This window comes from Conger conger, chromosome 14 (genome assembly GCF_963514075.1).
Source record: "Conger conger chromosome 14, fConCon1.1, whole genome shotgun sequence".
NCBI classification, from domain to species: Eukaryota; Metazoa; Chordata; class Actinopteri; order Anguilliformes; family Congridae; genus Conger; species Conger conger.
This window is the reverse complement of record NC_083773.1, coordinates 37716433-37728504: the sequence shown is the minus strand read 5'-3', so window position 1 is coordinate 37728504 and position 12072 is coordinate 37716433. Positions and strand designations below refer to the sequence as shown.

Below are 12072 nucleotides of genomic sequence, written 5' to 3'. Positions count from 1 at the left end.
AGTGGTTAAGGTAAATGACTGGGATACACAAGGTTGGTGGTTCTAATCCCAGTCTAGACACAATAAGATCCGCACAGCCCTTGAGCAAGGCCCTTAACCCTGCATTGCTCCAGGGGAGGATTGTCTCCTGCTTAGTCTAATCAACTGTACATCGCTCTGGATAAGAGCGTCTGCCAAATGCCAATAATGTAATGTAATGTAATGTAATACTGACAAATTAGCGACAGTCCCTTGCAGTCCGCACTGAAACAACAAAGCTCTCGCCCAGAGTTTATCTAGGAGAAGAGGCTTTGTTCAGCAAACACTAGCTCTCTCAAAAAGAAGCCAACATGAGCCGCAAAGGGGGCTATCTTTTCCTTCACAAACAAAATGCTCTGGAAGACCACCCATTTTCTGTCCCTGTATTTGTAACGTACAAACGTATGAATCCACGCAGGTGGGGGGAGTGGTTCATTTGTAATTCTGTCTTCTAACAACTGAACCTTGGCAAGGCTTGACCTCTGTGGTGGCGTGTCGACTGATCTGAAATAGAACTCTTCTTGACTAGCCAAGTTCAAAATAAATGAACTAAATAAATAAAAAATGAACATGAAATAAAGAAATGACTTACCAGTAAGGCGCTAGCTAGATGTGTAAACGTTGGCTCAGTGTAGAAAACAGTTGCTGCTGAGCTGCAGCCTGTAGGTCAAGCTGAATACTGGACACATAATGTTACAATTTCATCAGGTGGGGGACAAAAAACACCCAGAATATCTATTTATAGCACTGTATTTTCTCCTGCATTTTCATGTGAATACCACCCCTTATTATTATCACATTTTTAGATAAACATTATATTACCCTAGCCATGATTGAAATGACCATTGGGATTGTGTGTTTTAGAGTGATCTGTGACTCTAATTAAGAGTTGCACTGTGTTTCTTAGCTCTCTCCAAAGTGGATCTCCACTGTGAGAAGAACAATGAGGCCCACAAGACGAACGGAATCTCTACAGAGCGGCTGATCGTCAGGCGTGGGCAGAGCTTCCAGCTCACTCTCCACTCCACTCAAATGCTTGATGCTAACAAGTTGGTACTCACTGTCCAAACAGGTGTGTAAACACTCTGCTCTTTAGTGATGAGCCAGCTAGAAATATACAATAAGGGGCTACTGATGATAGACAGCTGGATGCAAAATTCTGGGCACCCCTGGTCAAATTAATAACAATTAATATCTTGGTGAACAGAAGCGAACCTGACCTCTAAATGGTACAAAGTTAAGCATAACACAATTCTTCAAATTTTAAAGCAAGATTACTTTTTATTTGCAGTTTTTACAGTTTCAAACAGTTTTTAAAAAAAGGAAAAAGGCCCTGTGCAAATGTGCCCGTTAGACCCCTATCCTTGTCTATAACCCCCCCCCCCCAAAAAAAAAACAAAAAACAAAATTGCACTTGATGATGATGATGACGACTATATGTTTACAACAGCATTCCATGTGTATTTTCCTAGTTCTGGATGTGATGCTTTGACTTGTGGTAGAACCTATGCACTTGTAAGTCGCTTTGGATTAAAAGCGTCTGCCAAATGACAAAAATGTAAATGTAAATGTAAATGTTAGCTACAAAAACCCAGTTCCATTATACCATCATATGTTATGATTACGCCACTCCCATCTATTTGGCGGGGATGGGAGAACCCACTGATACTCTCCAGGAAAGATCCCTCCCCACTCTAGTGTTATTCAAATTAATGAAACGATTGGAGGCTGATGTATCAAAAGCAATACAGTAATACTTTATTTATAACATTTGTTCAGAGTAATTAAAATATTTGTTGTGTAGAGGACCAACCTTTACTTACAGCAGTGTATTAGGGGTACATACATGAGTTCTCATAAACACAAGTTTATATGAAAGATTCCAATAAATAATGTTGGGCAGCACCCCAGTGCTCAATATTGACAGGCAACCCACTTTAGATCCACAATAAGTACAGGGCTCCCCAGTGACTCAACACCCCAAGCACCGCAACCAAGGTGACACCATGTTAACCATAAAAGGCTTGGTCAATACACACCAATCGTAATCACACCACACGGGTGGTGCCCGTAACACATTGAGCATCGAGCCCTGCCCACTAAATATGAGAACCCAAGCAAAGCCCAATTAAGATTTAGAACAAGGAATGTAGTAACAAGTAAAGTGCATGAAGTGCCAAGATAATCAGTTAGATAGACAACTGTCCAAATTACACCTGCCCACTGGCACCTCCCCTTGTCCCAGCCTTGATATTGCACACTGCCCCCATATAATGGTTGATTACGATAGTACAGCCCACCCTTGGTATTGCACACTGCCCAAACACAACAAGTTGCATCAATAGTAAAACATCAATGATTAAAAGAGCTTATTTTCATAGACATGATATAAATAAATAAACATATACAAACTTCACATGTGGGAAAACAGTGGCTAGCTGTCCAAACAAAATGGCAAAAACGACGAGTGGCGGGGTTCATTCACAAGCCGGCTCCCAAACCCCTGGTGTACAACTGGGGCACGCAGACGCCGAAGCACATCCGCCATCCGCCCCCCTGCACGCAGCAGCAATTAGGCAAACGCTCTTAACACCAACACGATCCTCGTTAAACCCAACAAAATGCCTCTGTACTTCAGTTACCGGTGACTGCACACGCACACCCATTAACACACGGAACGCCAATGCCCGGATTGTCTTCGTCCGTCGGTGATCGCACTTTCCACTCCACTCCCCTTGCTAAGCAGCTGACTGATGACGTAAGAATCCTGCCCCTATGCACACCTCGTCATTTAAGCCCTTACTATTCGCCCCTGGGTCCTAAAGTCCCACTGGCTACACAGATGTTTGGGAGTCTTGTCAGTTACTCCTCGGATTACTATAACAGCTTGCAAACACTTTCTGTAGCCAGCTAAGAGTCTTTCAATTCTCACTTTTCCCCATTCTTCCTGGCAGAACACCTCTAGCTCAGAAATATTCTTTGGCTTGTTTAGAGGAACCCATGGTTGTTAACACCAGACAGAACAGCCCCTACAGTTGGATACTTTACCCTAAACGTTAGCTAGTGGTGACGCAAGCCACTAGTGCTAACACTAGTGGATTTCAGTCACTATTAATTCTATCAGACATCTGAAGTCTTCTGAAAGTCCAGGACTCTTTTGGATTTAGGTATGAGCTCCCTTCCCAGGAGAGGAAGTACGCTGGTCAAATCTCCCAAAAATATAAGCAGTAATGTCAGTACTGTGCAGTGGGACCTGGCTATCAAGGCCAGCCTGTTGACCAGAAAAGTTTAATAAATTATTGTCTCACCTAGAAAAGTGGATGAATGGCGTTGGGATGTTGCTCATTCCTATTTTTGCCAAAGTTGCCAATGTTTTATAAACATACCATATCCATACTTACATTCCAAACAGTCTTAAACTGTTATTGCGATATCCTCTCTGAGGTTATTTCATGAGTAAATGATAACCATCAAAATGATGTCACCATTACGTGAGCAGGTGACACATTCTTTCTCTGACTTCCTTGGTACACTAGAATGGTCTAAGGGAAAATATCATCATAAGCCAATCTCACAAGTGACTGACAATCTAGCAAGAGCAAAACCAAAGAAAACTAATGTTATGCCTCTATGATCTAGGACCGGAGCCCTCTGAAGACTTAGGGACCAAGTCTGTGTTTGGTGTATCCCAGAAAAGTCCATCAAAGAAGCCCTGGCATGCTAAGGTCAAAGAGTCTTCTCCTACTTCAATTACCCTGCTCATCCATAGCCATGACTTTGCCAGCATTGGGCAGTACACCCTCTCTGTGAAGACACAGCCTGATATGGCCGAGGGCCACACCGCTCGGACCTTTGTTCTCCTGTTTAATCCTTGGTGTAAAAGTGAGTGCACTCTCTCTCTCTTTGGAAGGCATTTTCCAGAAACACATGAAGGGATGAACACTTATGCTTATTTTTATAACCAGCTACCTTGCTTTCATTTTCATAGTGCTTATTAAAGCTCTGAAGTGTGTATAAGAGCTCATAACAGCTCTACAGTGTGTAAGTGCTTATTAAAGCTGTGCAGTGTGTATGAGTACTTATTAAAGCTGTGCAGTGTGTATAAGTGCTTATTAAAGCTGTGCAGTGTGTATGAGTACTTATTAAAGCTGTGCAGTGTGTATAAGTGCTTATTAAAGCTGTGCAGTGTGTATGAGTACTTATTAAAGCTGTGCAGTCTGTATGAGTGCCTATTAAAGATGTGCAGTGTGTGTAAATGCTTATGAAAGCTGCAGCATGTGTAAGTGCTTATTAACACCATTCTGTGTGTATTCTCAGAGGACTGGGTGTTCCTGGTCAATGAAGAGGAGAGGCAGGAGTATTTCATGAATGAACAGGGCCTGCTTTACCAAGGGACGCGTCACTTTATTAGTGATATGGCCTGGTATTTTGGACAGGTACATGGATGAATGCAGAGACTTCCTGAATGGTGCATGGATGAACCCCAAGGTCTTGGGTTGAGTCCCGACTGTGGCTGGTCGCTCTATAGGGCGACATGCAATTGGTGATTGTGTTGCCCAGGGTATGGAAGATTCAGTTGGCAAGGGGTCCGTGTTTCATCATTCTCTACAACCTCCACTGCTCAATTAGGCCCCCATGGACTACACGTCAAAGCAGCTTATGAAAGGTCTCCCTCTGATTCCACCCTATGCAAGCTTGGCTGCAGTCTGCAATGTGAAAAGAAGCGGAGATCTGTGGATATCTGCACTCCTGAATTGGTAGTGGGGTTACTGCAGGAATACGGCTGTAGTTACAGATAACTGGAAATTCCAAATTAGGGTGTGAATCAGTCCCACTTCCCGAATCACTATGCTCCGATGCAATCATAGATTGGCCTAACAGACATTGCATATGTCACGTGTTATCGATTTACATAAGCTCTGTAAATATGTGTCCAGTGTACTCTGTGATAAGAAGCCTTTCTGTTGCTTTCAGTTTGAAGAGGACATCCTTGACATTTGCTTGAAACTGATGGAACTCAACCCCAAATGTCTAAAGAATGCAGCCGAGGATTTCTCTGCACGTTGCAACCCCATCTATGTCGGTAGGGTGATCAGCGCTATGGTAAGGCCCTTCATACGCTCTAACACACACCCCTATACCATTCCTATACCCACAGACATCCTTACTCCCCTAAACCCTCACAGATGGATCCCTACACACTAACACACCCCCCTGCACCCTAACAGGCATGACCCTCACACTCCAACCTACACAAATCCCTTCATACCCTAACACACAACTGACTCACAGACAACCTAATACCCCTTCACACACATGCCTACACCCGAACAAACACCACCCTCCAGAGTTGCGGCCAAGTCATTTTGACTAATTCCAAGTCAAGTCTCAAGTCTTACATGGCAAGTCCAATACAAGTCTTGATACATTTTTTTAATCATTTGAGGACAGGACTAAGGATTGTTCTCCGTCAGTTCGTTTTTTTCGTCCCACTGTAGTATTATGTGTCTGCTATAAGGCGGGTACGAAGCCATTATGACTTGTTTGATTTGATGTAGCTACCGCTAGCACCCAGGAACTGTTCGGTCTCATGGATATGAAGGTGAAATAAACATGCTTGCTTCTCTCCATCAGATTAACTGTAACAATGACAGAGGCGTGCTATTGGGCAATTGGAGCGGTAACTATCGAGGCGGAAAATCTCCATCACACTGGAATGGCAGCGTGGACATCCTGAGGCAGTGGAGGGATTCTGACTACCACCCCGTGAGATTTGGCCAGTGCTGGGTGTTTGGTGCGGTCATGTGCACGGGTAAGGTGATGGTGACAACCCTGTCATTTTAAATAGTGATTATCCAGCCATTTGATAATGATAATAACTGGTCAGTCTGTGACTGTGAGGTGTTTGTGCATATGAAAGCAAAAATCACAACCAAACAAGATCTATAATTCATTTTATGGATGAATTTTCTTTTTTTAGTTATGAGGTGCTTGGGAATTCCCTGACGGCCGATTACAAAATGACTTCTACTCTGACCATGGTGTCGAACCCAAGGAAAGCGAAGACAGTGTGTGGTGAGTTCCTCTATTTCCTATTGCTATATCCTGTCTCTATTGAACTAACAATAATGTTCATGTTTCTTATACACAATGCATGTGTCTCCTCAGTCCACTAGTAGCTACATGGTATGACAGTCCACCATTGCCCGTGTTAATTTAATGAAAACAACTGAGCTGTCATGTGATTTGATTCTACTTCTATACTTTAATTTATTCAACAAATGCCTTTCCATTGCAATTTATCATATTTTAAATTTATTTTTTATAAAACAATAAAAAGTGAACACCTCAAGCAAACCTTTATTTAGGTTTTGGGGTTTTTATTTACTATATGCCATTAACATCAAGTCTTTTTTATTCTATATGACATAATTTCCATAAAACAACACAAGGACAGAAATACAGGTACAGTGCCTTGTGAAAGTTTGGTGGCTTACAAGATGGAACTAAAATAGATTACACAACATGCCTACCACTTTGACGATGCTAAATATTTTTTATGGTAATAAGACATAAGAAATAAGACAAAAAAAAGACCGTCCCAGTCTCCAATCTCTGGAAGATTTTTTTCTGGCCACTCTTCCATAAAGCCCAGCTCTGTGGGGTGTATGGCTTAAAGTAGTCCTATGGACAGATGCTGTGGAGCTTTCCACTCCTTCAGGGTTATCTTTGGTCTCTTTGTTGCCTCTCTGATTAATGCCCTCCTTGCCTGGTCTGTGAGGTTTTTTTTTTTTTTGGTGGGCAGCCCTCTCTTGGCAGGTTTGTTGTAGTACCATATTTTGTAATATTGGATTTAATGGTGCTCCATGGGATGTTCAAAGTTTTGGATATTTTTTATAACCCAACACTGATATGTACTTCTCCCCAACTTTGTCCCTGACCAGTTTGGAGAGCTCCTTGGTCTTCATGGTGCCCTTTGCTTAGTGGTGTTGCAGAACTTATTCATGCGATTATCTAATCAGCCAATTGTGTGGCAGCAGTGCAATGCATACAATCAGGCACATACAGGTCACAAGCTTCAGTTAATGTTCACTTCAACCATCAGAATGGGGAAACAATTGATCTAAGTGACTTTGACCATGGAATGATTGTTGGTGGCAGACAGGGTGGTTTGAGTATCTCAGAAACTGCTGATCTCCTGGGATTTTCACAAACACTAGTCTAGTGTTTGCAAAGAATTGTGAAAAAAAAAAGACAGAGATCAGAGGAGAATGGCCAGACTGGTCAAAGCTCACAGGAAGGTGACAGTAATGCAAATAACCACACATTACAACAGTGGTACGCAGAAGAGCATCTCTGAACACACAACACATCATAACTCTAAGCAGATAGGCTACAGCAGTAGAAGTCTAAAATAAGTCTAATAAATACCTAATAAAGTGCTCACTGAGTGCTTACTCAACCTGACTTGGCTAGTATAAATTGAGCTTTAGATTAATGAGGATTGGTTGATTGTTTTTTTGATGATTGATCAATTGAACCATCCTTTCCTGATCTCTATTCTGTATGCACACAGGGACTACCATGTGTGGGTAGAAGCCTGGATGAAACGCCCTGATCTCCCTGGGGAACCGTTTTATGGCGGCTGGCAGGTTCTGGACCCCACCCCTCAGGAGCTGAGTGAAGGTACGGTCTTTTTCCCATCTTGCTCGGTCTAAAAATCAGTACATTCAGTACATAACAGACTCAGTAGCTGTTTAGCTATGCTAATGCATTAACAGACACAGTAGGTGCTTAGATATGCTAACGCATTACCATCCCAAACCTGTTTGAAGTATGGTGGCTCTGGAGCAGATATAATCCCTCTCTCTCTGTACCCCAGGGGTACACTGCTGTGGCCCAGCTCCAGTGAAGGCTGTACATGAGGGACACACAGACCTGAAGTACGACCTGCCTTTCGTCTTTGCTGAGGTCAATGCTGACCAGGTCACCTGGCTAGTCATGGCTGATGGGTCAAAGAAGAGGTTGCACTCAGACATAGCTTCAGTGGGTCAGAACATCAGCACTAAAGCAGTTGGAAGTGATGAACGACAAGACATCACTGGGAACTACAAGCATGCAGAAGGTAAGGCACAGGAAATGGGATTCCTCCCTCACTGTGGATGTTGTCATTATGCTTTAAAAGGATCCTCCATTCAATCATCAATTAAGTCACTTCTCATTTCTGTGGGACATATAATACTTTAGCCCACAACAAAGACAATGTGCAGAGCCCTTATGTAAAACAACAGCTTCCTAAAACAATCTTCTTTGTTGACCAGGGTTTTTTTCAATCTTTTTGATTTGAAACTACACCCCAGAATACTGGCATGTTTTATTGAAAATATGCACATCATTGTTTTCCTGTTATTCTTTATATTATACAGTATACTATTTATCTATTAGTTACATGATACAATAACTTTACATATTTAACTAGCTAAACTCAATATTAGTATATGATTCAATACTAAAATATGTACAATATTAAATGTCCTTCTGTTGTTTTGATTCTTCCACTGGGCCTGAACCAAATTGAATTTAAATAGAAATTGAAGTAAAATTAAGTTGCTTCTCTCATGAAGTCAAGTTTTTGCCAGATTTATATCCAAGAAATCATCTCTGCATAGAAGAAGATGTGGTCCATCTGCAGAGAGTTCCAGAATTTTTCATATTCAGTCCATATTCCTGCAGGAAGGTGTGTACAAATAGTGAATGTTCCAACCTTTTTAGATCCTTGGAAGAAGGATGTTTGTAGCATCTGTTCACAAAGATCAGTTCAAAGCTTATTGCAGTGAAAAGGACATTGTGAAAAATGTTTTGTTAGAATTTACTAAAACTGTTAGTATTCGTTGACCAAAAGTACTTTGAGTGAACGAACACTTGTTTTTTTGATGAGAATAAAACTGCATTTATAGAAATTACTAAAATGTGATGAAAACTAAAATCAGATTATCAGATTATCCATGTGTCCAAAATGGCTCAGTACTTCCAAATCCCCATCTAGGGATTGCTCAAAAGGTGCAAAATAATGTATGTACAATGAATTTGGACAGCATTGTGCTACATGACTGTCGCACAGATAGCTACAAAACCGTTAACATACCATCTATGTTCTTACAGCATGAATCCTGTAGAGGTCCTGCTTTTGATATTGCTATTGAACTCAATATAGTAACTATATGGTATATAGTAAACCGGCAGCCATTTCTGGCACAGTCTTTGACTAAAACCGAATCAAAATTTCCTGTCAAAATTAGGTACAGAAGACGAAAGGAAGGTGTTCAAAGAAGCGAAGAGGAGAATCGAATACCTCAGGAATCCGATGTCTGCCCGTGTCACTTTGGATGCCGCTACCCCTCCCCCTGCCCCAACCCCTCCCCGTCCTAAAATCTCAGTCAAGATTGAAGAGAAGAGCAAGCCAGTGAACGGCAAGGACATCGAGCTGGTGATCCGACTGCAGAGCCCCACGGCGCAAAATCTGTCACTCCATGCCAACGCCCAGGTCATGCTCTACAACGGCATGCTGGAATCCAACATCTGGAGTGAAGAAATACCAGTAAAGTTACTGGCCAACAAAGGTGAAATGTTACTCTCTTCTGCTGTATTGAACATGCACACACATTCTAGCATCAGTGAGGTAGTGGACAATTCACTGTATAAATTCACTATTGTTCAGTGTACATATACGCAGATGCTAGTGCAGCATGTCATTCACCAGGCTTGCGGTTTAGCAATTACATGAGAAATATCTGAAATATCTCTCGTTTGTGTTTGGCAGAGCTGGCGGTCCCTGTCAAGGTTCCCTTCTCCGAATATGGGAGTCACTTACAGGGAAACAACAGCATCAAAGTGACAGTATTAGTCGATGACAAGGAGAACACTGAGGAGGTGTACATGGCAGAGAGGAACATTGTGCCTGAAAATCCTCCCATCAGCATTTCTGTGAGTCCTGCACACTCTGTCTGACACTTCATCCTGGGCTATTCAGATACAAACAGTATTCCAGATGTACCACTGTACTAGATCAATGCAAATAACAGTAATTACATTCAGAGTATGCTTGTGCTGGTCAACTCTCCCATGTAAAACAGCAATTTCAAAAGACATTTTGAAACCAATCTCAATACCATTTCTGCTGTACACTACAATTGTCACACGCTTGCCAAATACTAATTTTGGTATAGCTATGTTGTGCCAATACTATGCTAAAAAGAGCATAAAAATTAACTTTATTATGCTAAAATAACTCCAACCGATCCCAACACAAGACCCAGTCATTCATTCTGCATGCTTTTCATACTTCCATGGTTGTAGACTTTATTAAATTAGAATTTTGGCATTTTGATCACTAACTGTCTATAGACTTAACATGAGGAGACACAAATTATACATACAAACAAGTTATAAATCAGGCTAGCCTCTTCATCTCTAAATCTTACCTATTCTAATTCTAAATGAACGAGACACCGTTGTCATAATCATGTAAATTCACTCCACCTACACAAATACTAAACAAAGGATATGGATTTTTTTAAATGATTTTGAACTGTATCCATGCTTGAAAAAAGGGTTAATCTGTAAACTACGAGTTCTGTTCATAATCCAGGGTCTTCACTGATACTCAGAGAACATGTGTGAATCTTTTCAGGTCACTGGAACTCTTAAGCAGTACCACCGCATGTTGGTGGAAATCGTGTTTGATAACCCCTTGGACGTGGCTCTGACTAACTGCTCCATAACAGTCACTGCCAGTGGATTAATACGGCGAACTCGGGAAGCCACGTGAGTGTCACCTGCATGCTTTCACTCAGATGAAACCTGAGTGTTTCATCTGATAGAATTGTTGTAATGGACAAAAATGTAAATGACCTTGGCAAAAGATGAACTGGAAATGAAAATGACAGCAGTTTGTGTTATGGTGGTCAACCTATTTAGCGGGGCTTGGCTCAACTCTCAATTGTTTTGAGAACTGCTGAAAAATGACATTTCAATTCTTGAATTTGAATTCATATGTTACTGGACAAAGATTTTGAATGAAATTAATCTGAGCCTAATTTAATGTAACGGCAATGTCAATGTTTTCATTTATCACTTGAAACTATGCATGATTTCGTATTAACGGTATATTGTTAGAATGCTTATGTCTAAATGTAAAAAAAATTTGTTTTAAAAAGCACATTATGGAGTGATTTATGAATTATAATCAATGTGAGAATTCTGTTTTGGCTCCTACCCTGTTGCGTTACTCTGCATTAGAAAGAATGACAAGCAAGGAAGTGCACATTAGTGCCTTCCAAGAGGAATAATTCAAAATGCACTGGTGAAAGATTTTCTTCATTAGTGTAAAATATACTTGATCAGTGTAAAATCTACCAAAACAAGGTTGATTCAGCACTAAATATTTTGTGGTGTATGTGTTCCTCCGCAGTTTGGACTCACTGCCCCCAGGGAAGCAGTTTCGAGTTTTGTTACCGTTTACGCCATACAAAGTTGGAAAGAAGAAGCTGGCGGCTGATTTTGACTGTGACCAGTTCCGGAACATCAAAACCAGCTACAACATAGATATTAAAGACTAGAAGTACCTAGAGTACACTGTACCTGTTTTTAAAGTGAGGAACAGCACAATTTTACATCTACGAATTCTATGGTGAAGGTTCAGCAAGATGGAAAGACACGGATCTTGTTTATTTTCTGTAGCTATGGTGATGAATATGCAGCATGTGAATGATTATACTTGTAAATCAGAGCTGGAATAAAGCCCCTTTACCCCATATGAATGTATTTTCTTGTCATTGAAACTGGTGGAGTAACAACACTGCACTGTCATATCCCTGACATTATCCAAAATTAAACAAACAAAACGTATTGGTGAAAATTAATTAACCAACACAACAATTTTGCAAATGCAGAATAAATAATTGTGGGTCATAAGGCACAAAAGTAAAAGCATGATGAAGCCCACGTAAGTGTAAGAGAAAAAAGAAACCTACACTTGACAGTCTAGCCATAATA

General features: G+C 41.0%; 1 pseudogene; it reads left to right on the top strand.

Annotated features, from left to right (window-relative positions):
* Nucleotides 1-601: 601 nt before the first annotated feature.
* On the top strand, nucleotides 602-11636 carry LOC133109465 (protein-glutamine gamma-glutamyltransferase 2-like; annotated as a pseudogene).
* Nucleotides 11637-12072: the final 436 nt, after the last annotated feature.